The sequence below is a fragment of the Mercurialis annua genome, linkage group LG7, assembly GCF_937616625.2.
Source record: "Mercurialis annua linkage group LG7, ddMerAnnu1.2, whole genome shotgun sequence".
Lineage (NCBI taxonomy): Eukaryota > Viridiplantae > Streptophyta > Magnoliopsida > Malpighiales > Euphorbiaceae > Mercurialis > Mercurialis annua.
In genome coordinates this window covers 34,091,578-34,106,517 of record NC_065576.1, presented here as the reverse complement: position 1 = coordinate 34,106,517, position 14,940 = coordinate 34,091,578, and the positions used below count along the sequence as shown (strand labels likewise).

The 14,940-nt window shown below is 36.3% G+C and overlaps 1 long non-coding RNA gene across 1 annotated transcript; it reads right to left on the bottom strand.

The window, feature by feature from the left end:
* Window positions 1-2,006: 2,006 nt before the first annotated feature.
* LOC126655422 (uncharacterized) lies at window positions 2,007-14,337 on the bottom strand. Its single transcript, XR_007633012.2, has 3 exons — window positions 14,142-14,337; window positions 12,572-12,658; window positions 2,007-2,240 (listed from the first exon to the last, which is right to left on the bottom strand). It is a non-coding gene; the product is annotated as an uncharacterized LOC126655422 (long non-coding RNA).
* Window positions 14,338-14,940: the final 603 nt, after the last annotated feature.

Genomic DNA, 14,940 nt, shown 5'->3' with positions numbered 1-14,940 from the left:
ATAATTATTAAGTTGAAAACGATAGCTATTTATTATTTGGCTAGTATAATTACTCGGGTAATTTTATTTATTTAAGAATATCAAATTGACATAAAATTGGCTAAATTACAAATTAGCCCTTAAATATGCTTTCTTTTATTAATTAAGTGGATTTGTGGTTGGTGACTTATTATTTGTTTAAATTATAAACAAAGGTGATTAAATTGATTTTAAATACCTTTTTGGCAAAAGTACAGTTTAGTCCCTAATTGGCTAAAGTACGATTTAGTCTCTAAAACTTTTATTAACTTAAAATGATTAAGTTTTTAATTGTAACTTGGGTTACTTAGAATTGAAGTTATTGAGTTCCGCTTTTAAAATGGATTATTATTTTGCTAATTTATTTTATAAATATAAACTTGGGTTTATATTTGATAATTATTTTAAGTCGGGTTAGACTTGGGTCACCCGACCAGTGAGGTTAGCTTGGTAGTTATTGGTAGCTCGGCTAACCCACTATTTGGAAATTATTTATTATTTAAAGTTATTAGATAATATTTATAAATCGGATTTTTAAGCGAGAACTCAATACACTTGTTTTATTTGGGCTTTATTACCTTTTGGTTATATTTGTGTGTGCTTTGGATTGTTTATTTACGACGTGTTTATTGTGCTAGTCTTATGTGGTGTCTAGTACTCTTTAGAGTTAGGGTCTGATTTTAATAATTATTTTATTTGTCTAGACTAGTCTACTGTTCGTGCTTCAGAGGCGAACCAGAGTTAGTTGCTTGCCGGTATTTCACGCGGATTAGCAAGCTGTGAGTTTATATTTACTATTTACCGCTTTATTAAGTAAATTGTTATTTTAATATTAAATATATATACTGTACGTATATTTCGAACTGTTTTATATTATGGCTCTTAGTTGGAACGTGCTACCTAATGGGCATCATTAGGACTGCGTGCGCACCGGTATTGATCTGGGTAAGGTATATATGGAAATGTGGTAACTCGGTGTGAGCATAGCTCTCGGGACCAGGTAGAGTAACTCGGTGTAGCTCAGCTCTCGGGACTCTGGTATAAGTGTGGTCAGTGGTAACTCGGTGTAGCTCAGCTCTCGGGACCAGACCTATTGGATTATGATTATTATTTAGAATTGTGGATTAGGGTTCCAACTATTATCTGTAATATCGTTATTAAATGTTTTAAACGTTTTAAAGGATTTCCACTTAATAAATGTAAATAGTGGTATGAACTCATCTCAGTATATCTGACCCCGTTGTTTTCCCAATTTTCCCAGGGTTATGATCTGAGAGAGTCTGGTGATCTCCGCATTTACTTTTCCTCGGAGGTTCCATTTATTTTGATAAACTGTCAAACTATTTTATTCTTAGACCGCAGTAGTTGACTAGACGTCTTTATTATTATTACAGTTGTTTGTCGGATTTATCTGACTAGTTACATTGCTCTGGCATGTTATGTAGTTATTTCGGATTATTTATGTTATGCCTATTTTTTAGACTCAGAATTGAGTAAGCATGTTATATTACCTGTTGAATATTATATCTGCTAGATTTAGGCTGAAGTCTCGGTTGCCCCCGAGCATTGGTTTTCTGCAGGTTTATGTGTTTATGTGGTAAATGAAAGGCTAGCTACGGGTTTCGGTACTACATTACCCATACCCTAGCGCAGGTCGCGATTCATGAAAATGGGTCGTGACATTATAGCAATGTCACGACCCAAAATCTAGGGCCGAGACCGGCGCTAGGGAACGGGAGTGGTTGCTCCGGAACCCGTAGCAAGCCTAAAAACGAGTAATTTTTTTTTTTTCAATCAAACATTAAATTATGCACAAAGCGTTTTCGGGGAAAACATCATAAAACAATATTTCATATGCGTCGAAAACGTTCTTTGAAAACCGATACGTAATCAATAGGAACCAAGGTCTTACTCTGCGATAACATTACTCAGCATTGTCTTGTTCTGAGTCATCCAATTTCATACCAATTTCATTCATAGACAATTGGTGAAAATATCAAACGAGTAAAACATAGTTTTATAAATCGTGTATATATATTTTATAAAATCAGAGTTAACAGCTGGATCTCGTTTGATACAAACAATCATAAATAGACTGACATTTACTAACTACTGCAGCGCTACGAATTGAAGCGTACTTCAATACATACTTCATATATTGAAGACTTCCAGAACAAAAATGGAAGTCCATCTCCTTAAGGTACTATCACCTGAAATAAACACTGTTGGGGGGTCAGACAACGCTGAGTGAGTTTACACGTTACTAATTGTGTTATATAAAGTAACATCGCATTTAAAAACAAAACATATATGGAGAACATAATATATATCAAGTATTAGATCCGATCGAAACCTTAATCTTAAACTCATACTATTTCCTATAAATATCCTACTCATACTGTATCCGTTCATATTACATAAAATCATTTTAATCCAAGTAGTACGGTCCCGAGATACTTCAACCGAGTTACTCGTTACCACGTGACATAGTCCCGAGATAGTTCAACCGAGTTACATCATGTCACTGCTTAATCCCAAGGTGTGAGTCCCGAGATAGTTCAACCGAGTTACTCACTAGATACGGGTCCCGAGATAGTTCGACCGAGTTACCTCGTATCTACCAAACATAATCCTCCTCATTCCCAAACATAATCATCATATAATGAGCTCATATCAAACATTTTTAGATACCAACATCTATTAATGCTAATTCTATGACTGACCGGACACTTGTGATCACACAGCCTATTGACGCCCAATAGGTAGCTCGTTTCCTCGGATCACTATACTAGTTTTATTTTATAAGAAATAAACATTCAATAAGAAATAATAATCATTATGAATAATTGTTGGACCATGTGTCTTTTAACCTTATTTTGATATATTCAATCAATTGGCGTTTATTTAAGTCTAACTCATTTCAAGCTTTGTGCAGCGTTTTTCTGATCGTTCCTATGAAATTTTTATTATGAACGATCGTTCAAAATTGTAAACGATCGTTTAAAATATTTCACACAACATTGTCTCTCCGTTTTCAAGACAGTCTAGGGAACGATCGCTTAAACGATCTATAAACGATCGTTCAAGACATAATGAACGATCATTTATAATGTTTAAACGATCGTTCACAGGCCAAAATTTCGAATCTTTTCTTGACCGTTATAAGCAAACGATCGTACACTTATTTAAACGATCGTTCAGATTTTTCTGGCACTTCATTAATGAAGATTTTTATTGGAAAATAACGGGAAGAAAATGGCTTGGACCAATGGAACATTGACACATCATCAAGAAGCCTTTAAAGACTTGTTCTAACTCTTTGAGCAAAGTTAGAACAATTATTTGCAAAATCTAAAAAGCTCTCAACTACCAAAAACTCTCAAAAACTTATTGTGCATCAATTCTTCATATTGATTGCTTGTTGTTCTAGTTAGTTAGAGCATTTATTGTTTCTATTTGTGGGTTATTGATTAAGCCTAGTAAAAATCAATTAGTTGTAAGTTAGGAGTTTTAGCTTTGGAAAAACTCCAAGTTGGGTGTTTAGCTTTAAAGCACCATTTTTGTATCTTGTAATCAAGTTAATTTTTTAGTGGAAAATCTCAATCTTTGATTGAGTAGTGGATGTAGGATTGGTGTTTAATCCGAACCACTCTAAAATTTCTTTGTGTCTTCTCTTAAACTCTAACTCCAACACTTTCCTTTCTAATCATTTTTAATTAGCCATTAAACCTAATTCACCCCCTCTTAGGGATTTCAATTGGTATCAAAGCCTAATTGCTCATTTTCTTTTGCTTAATTGCGAGTTCAAGATCTAAATGGCTACCGAAAATTTTACTCATACTCTTCGTCCTTTCTTTGATGGAACGGATTATCCAAATTGGAAATTCCGTATGGAAAACTATCTTGATATGGATGGTGTGAACTTATGGCATATGGTTCTTGATGGTTATGTGGCTCCTACTCAAGAGTTGAATGGTGGTATTATACCTTGGCCAAGGAAAGATTGGACCAAGGATCATGTTATAGCTAATGCTCTCAACGGGAAGGCTATTTGTGTGATCTTTTCTTCTTTGTGTAGAGAAGAGCAAGGAAGGGTTCAACATTGCACAACGGCTCATGATATGTGGAAGATTCTTGAGAAGTACCATGAAGGAACGGTTCAAGTTAAGAATAAGAAGGTTGAGCTTCTCATTGGAGAATACGAGGGGTTCAAGAACAAGCCAAATGAGACCGTCACCGAAACTACCAATAGACTCTTTGGCATTACCGCCAATCTCAAGAAGCTTGGTAAGCACTATACTCTTGGTGAAATCAATGGCAAAATTCTTCGTTCATTACCTCTTCTTGATTGGCAACCGAAGATAACCGCCATTGAGGAATCCCATGACATAAGGAATTTGAGAACCGATGAGCTTATCGGAAACTTACTTCTTCATGAGATGACATACATGAAAGAAATTCAAGAATTGAAGAAGTCTCAAGAAGAGAAAACTAAGGGAATTGCTTTGAAGGCAAAAGCAATTGAAAGTAAGGTTGAAGAGGAGCTTAATGCAAGTGATGAAGAAGATGATGAAGAGATGGTGTTATTGTCAAAGAAAGTAAGGGAATGGAGAACAAGGAAGAAGTCTCAAGTTCAAAAATATGAGCAAAAGGGTGAGTCCTCAAACTTCAAGAGATCATCCAACTCTAAACAAGAGACTCCTACTCCTAGAAGAGATGTTACTTGCTATGGTTGTGGCAAACCGGGTCATACTAGACCGGAATGTCGACAAGGGCAAAGGAAATCCTTTCAAAAGGATAAGAAGGGATTCATCACCACTTGGGATGATGAAAGTGATTATCAATCCGATGAAGATTGCCAAGAAGAGGCAAGAGCAAATCTTTGCTTCATGGCTTTAGTTGATGAGTCTCCATCCGAGGTAAGTACTCCACCCTTTATCTCTTGGGATGGCATAGGTATAGAATCTCATGATAGTACTAGTGATATTGTTGTTATGAAAAATGTTGCTAGTGCTACTAATGTTGTTAATGTTGAGAATGCTTTGGTTGATGACTCTTTGGTTTATGAGATTGATGATGAATGCCATGACATGATAAATGAGTTAACCAACAAATGTAGTGACTATCATGCCAAAATAAAACTCTTTAAAAAGGAAGCCTCTATAGCTAAAGTTGAGATGCTCAATTTGAAGAAAGAAATTCAAGACTTAAAGTCTTCTTTAGAATCTATCCCTAAGCAAGATGTCAATGTTTTGCTTAAGGAAAATGAAACACTAAAGAGTGAAATTATTTCTCTAAATAGCTCTATCTCAAGATTTCACAAAGGGAAGGAATCTTTGGACAATCTTCTTGATTCCCAAAGAAACCCAACCATAAAATTTGGGCTTGGCTATAGTCACAATCCCTCTTCCTCAAGTGTGACTACTTTTGTGAAAGCTTCTTCATCTCAAACTTCTTCTATAGAAGTTCCTCCTTCTTTGGTCAAACCAAAAGAGGTGAAAAAGAGGTATGCTCAAGCTCTCAAGGCTAAGCCTTTTGTGGCCCCCAAGCCTAAGAGCAAAGTGGGTACAAGACCCCCTAGACATACTCATGCTTCTCAATATAGTCACGAATGGGAAAAGAGAAGTATGAAAAAGAATCATGTTCATTCATATCCTTATGCTCATTCCCATAACCATGCTCATGCATACACTTATGATCACTCTTGTGCACATTGTTATGCCCACACATGTGAGGCTCCTAGAGCCAATACTTATCCATCTTATGCTCACATGTCCCCTAGACTTCAATGCGTTTATTGCATGAGATATGGCCATAAGAATGTTGATTGCTATGTTAGAAAAGTCCAATTGAGGTTAATTCCCTTGGACTATTCTAGTGCTAACTTCCAAGGACCCAATGTGATTTGGGTACCTAAAGTTTGAGTTATTTTGATCTAGGTGCCAAAAGAAACCGGGGTGAATAAAACCAAATGGTATGTCGATAGCGGTTCTTCTAGGCACATGACCGGCCATATCTCCAACTTCACTCAATTGGAACATAAAAAGTTGGGAAATGTCACCTTCGGTGATGATGCCAAAGGTCAAGTTGTGGGGATTGGCAAAATAGGTAACTCCTCTTCTCCTTCTATAGAAAATGTGTGGCTTGTTAATGGTCTAAAACATAACCTTTTGAGTGTAAGTCAATTGTGTGATAAGGGCTATAATGTCAACTTCGATTCCAAAGCTTGCTATGTTATCCAACCAATAGATAATACGGTTATCTTTAAAGGGCATCGAAGGCAAAACACTTACATAATTGACTTGGATACGCTTGAAAACCGAGATGGCAAGTGTTTACTATCACTTAGCGATGAATCTTGGTTGTGGCACCGTAGACTTGGTCATGCTAGCTTAGACCTCTTAAATGAGGTTAGCAAGGATGAACTTGTCAAAGGTTTGCCCAAGCTAAATTTTTCAAAAGACAAAGTGTGTGGACCTTGTCAAATGGAAAAACAACACAAGTCTTCTTTTAAAGCTAAAAATGTTGTTTCTACCACTAGACCATTACAATTACTTCACATGGACTTGTGTGGACCTATGAGAGTTGCTAGCTTGCGTGGCATGTCCTATGCATTTGTTATCGTTGATGATTACTCTAGATTCACTTGGGTTATATTCTTGGCTCATAAGAATGAAGCTTTTAACGGTTTTAAAAGTCTTGCAAAACGTGTTCAAAAAGAAAAAGATTCATCTATTTCAAGTATTCGAAGTGATCATGGAACCGAATTTCAAAATGATTCCTTTAAAACTTTTTGTGAAGAAAATGGTATTTCACATAATTTCTCTTCTCCTCGAACGCCTCAACAAAATGGGGTTGTTGAAAGGAAAAACCGCACTTTGGTTGAAATGGCTCGATCTATGCTTAACGAGTATGACTTACCTCATTACTTGTGGGCCGAAGCTATGAACACCGCTTGTTATGTTTCAAACCGCATCTTTAAAAGACCTATTTTGAATAAAACCTCTTATGAGCTTTGGATGGGAAGAAAACTCAAAATATCGTACTTTAGAGTATTTGGATGCAAGTGCTTCATATTAAATACCAAGGATGCTCTTGGAAAATTTGACTCCAAAACGGATGAAGGTGTGTTCTTGGGTTATGCCTCTAATAGCAAGTCTTTTAGAATCTTTAACAAGCGTACTTTAGTTGTTGAAGAGTCCATGCATGTGGTATTTGATGAGTCCTCCAAGGAATTTCCGGAAAAGGACTCATTTGTTCATGATTTTATAGGTGCATTTGAGGATCTCACGATTGTTGAAAATCAAGAAAATTCAACTACTAATGTAGAAACTCCTCAACAAATTCAAGGAGTGGATAAAGTGGAAACCGCATCCCCTCCTCCGACTCAATCTCATGGTAATACCTATAATCTACCCAAGGATTGGGCTTTCAAGAAAAGTCATCCACAAGAATTGATCATTGGTGATACATCAAAGGGAGTAAGTACTCGCTCTCACTTTCGTACTTTGGGTAATCTAGCTTTCCTATCTCAATTTGAGCCCACTAAAGTTAGTGAAGCTCTAGTTGATGAAAATTGGGTGATTGCTATGCAAGATGAACTCAATGAATTCACTAGGAATAAAGTTTGGGAGTTAGTCCCTCCTCCAAATGGTCAAACCATTATTGGAACAAAATGGGTCTATCGTAACAAGTTAGATGAAAGCGGAGTAATAACTCGGAACAAGGCCCGATTGGTTGCCCAAGGCTATAACCAAGAGGAAGGCATTGATTATGAAGAGACTTTTGCTCCGGTTGCTCGTTTAGAGGCTATTCGCATGCTTTTAGCATATGCATCTTGCATGAATTTTAAACTCTTCCAAATGGATGTTAAAAGTGCATTTTTAAACGGTTTTATTGAGGAGGAAGTTTATGTTAAACAACCTCCCGGTTTTGAAGATTTTAAACATCCCAACTATGTTTACAAACTCCACAAAGCTTTATATGGCTTAAAACAAGCTCCTAGAGCTTGGTATGAAAGATTGAGTGGTTTTTTTACTTAAAAACAGTTTTTCCAAAGGCAAAGTTGACACGACACTCTTTACAAAACATCATAAGCATGATATCCTTTTTGTTCAAATATATGTTGATGATATTATTTTTGGTGCTACTAATGAACAACTTTGTGAGTATTTTGCTAAGTGTATGACTAAGGAGTTTGAGATGAGTCTTATGGGGGAGCTCAAATTCTTTCTCGGACTACAAATCAAACAAGACAAAGATGGAATTTTCATAAATCAATCCAAATACACCAAGGAAATGCTTAAGAAGTTTGGAATGGAAACCTCATCTAGTAGCAAAACACCAATGAGCACCACAACAAAATTGGACAAAGACGAATCGGGTAAATGCATTGATATCACAATGTATCGAGGTATGATCGGATCCCTTCTTTATCTTACCGCTAGTAGGCCCGATATCATGTTTAGTGTGTGTTTGTGTGCTCGTTTTCAATCTTGTCCAAAGGAATCTCATTTGCATGCCGTTAAACATATCTTTAAATATTTGCATGGCACTTTGAATCTATGAATTTGGTACCCTAGAAATGTGGACCCTAGGTTGCTTGCTTACTCCGATGCCGACTATGCGGGTTGTCTTATTGATCGTAAAAGCACCTCCGGGACTTGCCAATTCTTAGGTCATAGTTTGATCTCTTGGAGTAGTAAAAAGCAAGTATCCGTGGCTTTGTCAACCGCGGAGGCCAAATATGTAGCGGCCGGATGTTGTTGTGCTCAAGTCCTTTGTATTAAGCAACAACTTAATGATTACGGTATTGCACTTGCCAACATTCCCATCAAATGTGACAATACAAGTGCAATTAACCTTTCCAAGAACCCCATTCAACACTCTAGGAGTAAACACATAGACATTCGTCATCATTTCATTCGTGATCACGTGCAAAATGGTGATGTTGTGATTGAATTCATCGACACGACTAATCAACTTGCGGACATTTTTACCAAACCTCTAAATGAAGATCGTATGAATTTCATTATTAGAGAAATTGGTATGCTTGATGGTAGCTCTTTACCTTGATCTCTTTTATGTGTTAGTGTTGTTCATGCCTTGTTTGATACTTTTGTTTAATGCTTCGTTTTGCTCATCTTGTCGGAAATTAAATTTGTTCAATATTCAATTTTTTTTGTGAGTATAATATCAACCAAGTCCATATGTTCTCTAAGTTCTTGTGGTGTTTTCTTAATTTTTTTTTAAGTTTTCCTTCATAAAACTCTTTTTTTTAACTTCTATTTTTTATAACGATCGTTCATAGTGATTAAACGATCGTTCATGTAAGAAACGATCGTTTAAAACTTTCAAAATGATCGTTTAAAATTTCTTTTCAGCACACCTCGTTTCTTCAAGTTACAGTCTGTTTAACGATCGTGTAAACGACCGATAAACGATCGTGTAAAACTTTCTAAACGATCGTTTATTTTTTGAACGATCGTTTACCGATGTTTTTCTGGGTTTCAAATAAGAACAGCCCTTCATCTTCTTTTCCACTCCTCTCCGCCGCTCTCTCTCAAGCCACCACTTAATCCTCCTTGTTTCACCATTTTCCTTCAATTTTAAACCTATCTTACTTTCTCATACTCCTCTGTTTCGTTTTTTAACCTTCAATTTCAAGGATTAATTGATTTTTCTTGGGTTTTTGGAAACCCTAGCTTTTGGGGATTTTCGGTTTTTTCTTGATTTCTTGGTCTTCTCCATCTCAATCCGGCTTCCATGGCTCCTAAGAAGCGAAAGACCTCCACACGCGCTCCTCCACCGCCCCGTGGTCCAAACCCGCTCAATCTTGACGCTAATGCCCGTGCACGGTATGAATATCTTTCTAAGCGTCCCTTTCAATGTTCTCGTATCCATTCCATGAATACCATTGAATCTCTAGGTTTTAGGTCTGAGTTTGAATCTTGGGTTGATAATTTAGGGTGGCATACCTTTTTGAATGTTGAAAATGTCCACTTTGATTGTCTCTAAGAGTCCTACATCTACGGGTCTTCCGTATTACACCTTGACTTTTAAGCTCAAAGGCGTTGCCTATACGGTTTCTATGGAAGCTTTTAATGAGATGTTTGGTTTTTCGGATGAGGGTCTATCTATTATGAGTCACACCGTGTTTATTGTTCGTGGTGTTTATCGTAGCTTGATTTCTGCCCCTATTGAATGGGATGAGCGTAAACGTAGTTGCTCTTTGTTCAAATCGCTCTCTCTTTGGTATTTTCAACGTGTAATCTCATACTCTATCAATGCTCGTGGTATGTCGCATGAAAAAATGACTAAGCATGACTTATTTTTTATGCATTGTGCGTTGGAAAATATTAAGGTGCAAAGTGGTTTGTTTTTTATCGATAGACTCCTTAGTATTGCCTTAGAGACCAAAGTAAGTAGTGCGATCACAATTGGTCGATTTGTGACTCGTATTGCTTGCCGTGTTGGAGCCGCATCTCTCAATGATCGGTTTCCGCCTCTTCGGGATCAATCCATTTCCAATCTAGATACAGATTTTCTTCTTAATGCCCATATCATTGTTCTTGATCCTGTGTCTCAAGCTTATGTTTTTCGTGGTACAACGGAGGATAATGATCCGGTTCCTCCTCCCGAACTTCGCGATGAAGAAGCCGCTCATAACGAGGGTTTCCGAGCACCTTCTCCACCTATCTCATTCATGCCAACTCCTCGTCCCTTTGATCCCGCGTCTTCTTCCTCCTCTCAAAATGATCCTTTAAACTTTATCCTTTCGAGTCTTCAATCCTTTCGGTCTTCGGTTGAGTCTAGTTTTCAACTTATGGATACTCGTTTTGAGTCGCTTGGTACGACAATCACCAATGCTCATTCTATGTATGATCGACGCTTTGAGAGTCTTGAACGGGACATGCGTGCTTTACATCTCTTTCACGGTATTGGCTCAACGTCCGCCGCTCCGATAGATGACAAATCCTTGGCACGTGAAGTGGATGATTTTGATGGTGGTGACGCTTGATTTTACTTGGTTTTATGTTTTTGTTTTTGGTGATTTCTCGTTTTGAGACGTATGGACACATGTGTTATTTTGATAGCTTGTTTTTGCTATATCAAGTTTGTTGCCTTTTTGGTCCATGTTTAGACCTTTCCGAGCATTGTTTAGCTCGTGTTTATTTTGCTTCATAGGCGTATTTTCTGGATTTATGTTTCGTGCTTGGCCTATGACTTTTGCCTTATTATATGTTATGATTCTATTTTCTTTTCGTGGCTTATCTATGTTGATGATTTACACCTTGCTTGCTTGCGGCTTTTTCCGTTATTAATTTCGTGCTTTTCCGCCTTTGTTGCATGATTATGTTTTGATTTCCTTTTTGCATATAGCCAATCGGGGGAGAACTTTTAATTGTTTCACTTATTAAAAATGTCTAAAAATGAATTAATTTTTTTTGAAACCCCTAAATTGTTATCATCTAAAGGGGGAGTTCTTTAATATTTCGTATTTAATTCGTTTTTAGGCCAATTGCTTGTCTATATCAAAAAGGGGGAGAATGTTGGACCGTGTGTCTTTTAACCTTATTTTGATATATTCAATCAATTGGCGTTTATTTAAGTCTAACTCATTTCAAGCTTTGTGCAGCGTTTTTCTGATCGTTCCTATGAAATTTTTATTATGAACGATCGTTCAAAATTATAAACGATCGTTTAAAATATTTCACACAACGTTGTCTCTCCGTTTTCAAGACAGTCTAGGGAACGATCGCTTAAACGTTCTATAAACGATCGTTCAAGACATAATGAACGATCGTTTATAATGTTTAAACGATCGTTCACAGGCCAAAATTTCAAATCTTTTCTTGACCGTTATAAACAAACGATCGTACACTTATTTAAACGATCGTTCAGATTTTTCTGGCACTTCATTAATGAAGATTTTTATTGGAAAATAACGGGAAGAAAATGGCTTGGACCAATGGAACATTGACACATCATCAAGAAGCCTTTAAAGACTTGTTCTAACTCTTTGAGCAAAGTTAGAACAATTATTTGCAAAATCTAAAAAGCTCTCAACTACCAAAAACTCTCAAAAACTTATTGTGCATTAATTCTTCATATTGATTGCTTGTTGTTCTAGTTAGTTAGAGCATTTATTGTTTCTATTTGTGGGTTATTGATTAAGCCTAGTAAAAATCAATTAGTTGTAAGTTAGGAGTTTTAGCTTTGGAAAAACTCCAAGTTGGGTGTTTAGCTTTAAAGCACCATTTTTGTATCTTGTAATCAAGTTAATTTTTTAGTGGAAAATCTCAATCTTTAATTGAGTAGTGGATGTAGGATTGGTGTTTAATCCGAACCACTCTAAAATTTCTTTGTGTCTTCTCTTAAACTCTAACTCCAACACTTTCCTTTCTAATCATTTTTAATTAGCCATTAAACCTAATTCACCCCCTCTTAGGGATTTCAATAATAATAATGCTTTATGCGATGCATTTATAATAATGATATTTAAAATAAATAGCCTTTACTAATAACACACAAAAGTAAATTGTAAACTCACCACTTGCTAACCATAATCTTCGAGAATTCGTAAAGCGGTATCGCATTCGTCACGTTCCGAGTCCCGTTAGTAATCGTCTCGCCGGGTCTACGAAAATTTGATAATTGCACTAATTAATAAAAATCTAACTAGACTCACTTATCTAAAAATTGGGTTTGTAGCCAACTTCGGCTATCGAAACCGCTTATTTGAAATAGCCCATACTCAAAACAATTTGGACGTTTCCATAGTCTGTAACATCGTCTACGACTTTCATTTAGATTCAAACTTCATTTGACGTCTTTAATGTTTCCAAAACTTTCCTCAAAGATAGCTCTTTAAATTTTTCCTATTTATTTCGTGTTTTTGGACCATCTTTGAGCTACTAAAACTGTCAATTAAAGTGGTCCAAATTCAAAATAAAATTGACATTCCTAAAGTTCGGAATGTCGTCTAAAACTTTCATCTAGACCTCAGACTGAAACTAGCACCCGAAAGTGTCGGAAATCAGTCCTGAAGTTGGTACCTCAAATCTGGAAATTAAAGCTGTTAAAAACAGCCTTCTAACGCTGTTGTTTCAGTCAGCGGAACAGGGTAGCTACAGCGGATATTTTCTAGAACAAATCTGACATTCTTAAATTTCACACTTACATCTACAATATCCGTGAAGATTTTAACTAATCCCGACTTACCATTTGCTCACAATTTAATTCCAAAGTTGCCCTTTTATTATGTTTTAACACTTAGTTTATTTTTCTAACTTATATTTCAGTTTTTGACTCAACTTCAAACACGGATAATTTTTAATCCGACTTAACAACACCACGTTTATTTTCCTTGAATCTCATATATGCAACACCATTTATTTATTCTACTCACTTTTTGGTTAACATTATTACGGATTGGGGTCCGTTTTCATAGGCGAAGTAGCCTTCGCGACTTGATTCCAGGATTTCCAGATTTTAATATTTTCAACTCACCTCCTATTTCAATCATTCTAATTATTTTTATTTACTCAAATCTTAATCTGATCATCACGTTTTTCTTCCCGTATATCCCTTACGATATACTACTCAAGCTTTCTCAAAAATCATTGCTCGAGGACCTTCGTATCTTAATCCAAACATAGCATCATAAACTGTTTTTAACTTTCATTTTCTGCATTTTACCAAATCAGTTTTAACCCACTTTAAACCATTATTTTAACTCCAATTCAACACGTCATGATTTAGACTCGATGTATATTCGAAATATAACATCTTAGAGGGGTCGGGGACTGCCCAAACAGTCCCCATGGGCTGCTGAACTGCTGCGGGTTGCAGCGGTGTTGCTGCAAAATTGCAGCAGCAACACGCTGCAATTACGGCAGCTAAACGCTGCTGTTCCGGCCCTTAATCCTCACTCCGACATGCTAGCTTCTACTCCTAACAATAACCGAACCTTAAACTCCATTAATCAATCACAAACAACTCAAAACATAACCCAAAACTCAAATTAAATAACAACTAAAAACAGGGCAGCAACTACACCTGATTTTAACTAAGCAAAATACCATCAAACTCACAATCAAATCCAAAACTAAAGAGGTTACCTTGTTCGTGTGTGTGTTAGCTCTCCAACCGAGCTTGAATCGCTGGATTTGGTGGCCGGATTGTGAAGATATTGGTGCCGCCGTGGTGGTTGCGCAAGATGATGAAGATGGAGAAGATGGCTTCGGTGGAGAAGATGAGAATTGGGTTTCTAATTCCTATTTTCTGATTTTTAGATAGCAATTCAAATGATCAAGAGGTGGGGGTTTTGGTGCCCTTTTCTTATTGGTGTTGTGGGAAATAAGTCCATATAAATGCTTAAATTTGGCACTTCTTCCCACTAAATCCTTAGGTTTTCAATTCTTTCAATTTAATCCCGATTCCTTTTATAATTAAACGGATGCTTGACGATTTTCATTTATCGATAAATAATGGACTTCATATTATTTATTTATCCGGGTCCAAATAATTTATATGTATCCTCTTCATTTTTCGATAATCAAATTCCGCTTAATTAAAATACTCGTGTCCAAATTGTATAAAGTTTAATCCTAACTTCTTGATTTTATTTTACGAACTTTATCGTAAAATTTATTAGTTCGGGACTTACCATTTATTTTTCTTAGTCCCGCTAAATTCTAATTTATCAAATAATAAATTCCGCTTAATTTATTATTCTACGATAATGTTAATAGACCCTCTTCGGTCTAAATTCTTATTTCTCAAACTTATTTCTGACGTCCTTGATTAAATTCTCGCACTTACACCTCGTGACACCTTACTTGATACTTTAAAAGTACGGGGTATTACAAGCAAGTCAATCGTAATTGTTTTGAGAGCAAGCAAACATAGTAAATATAG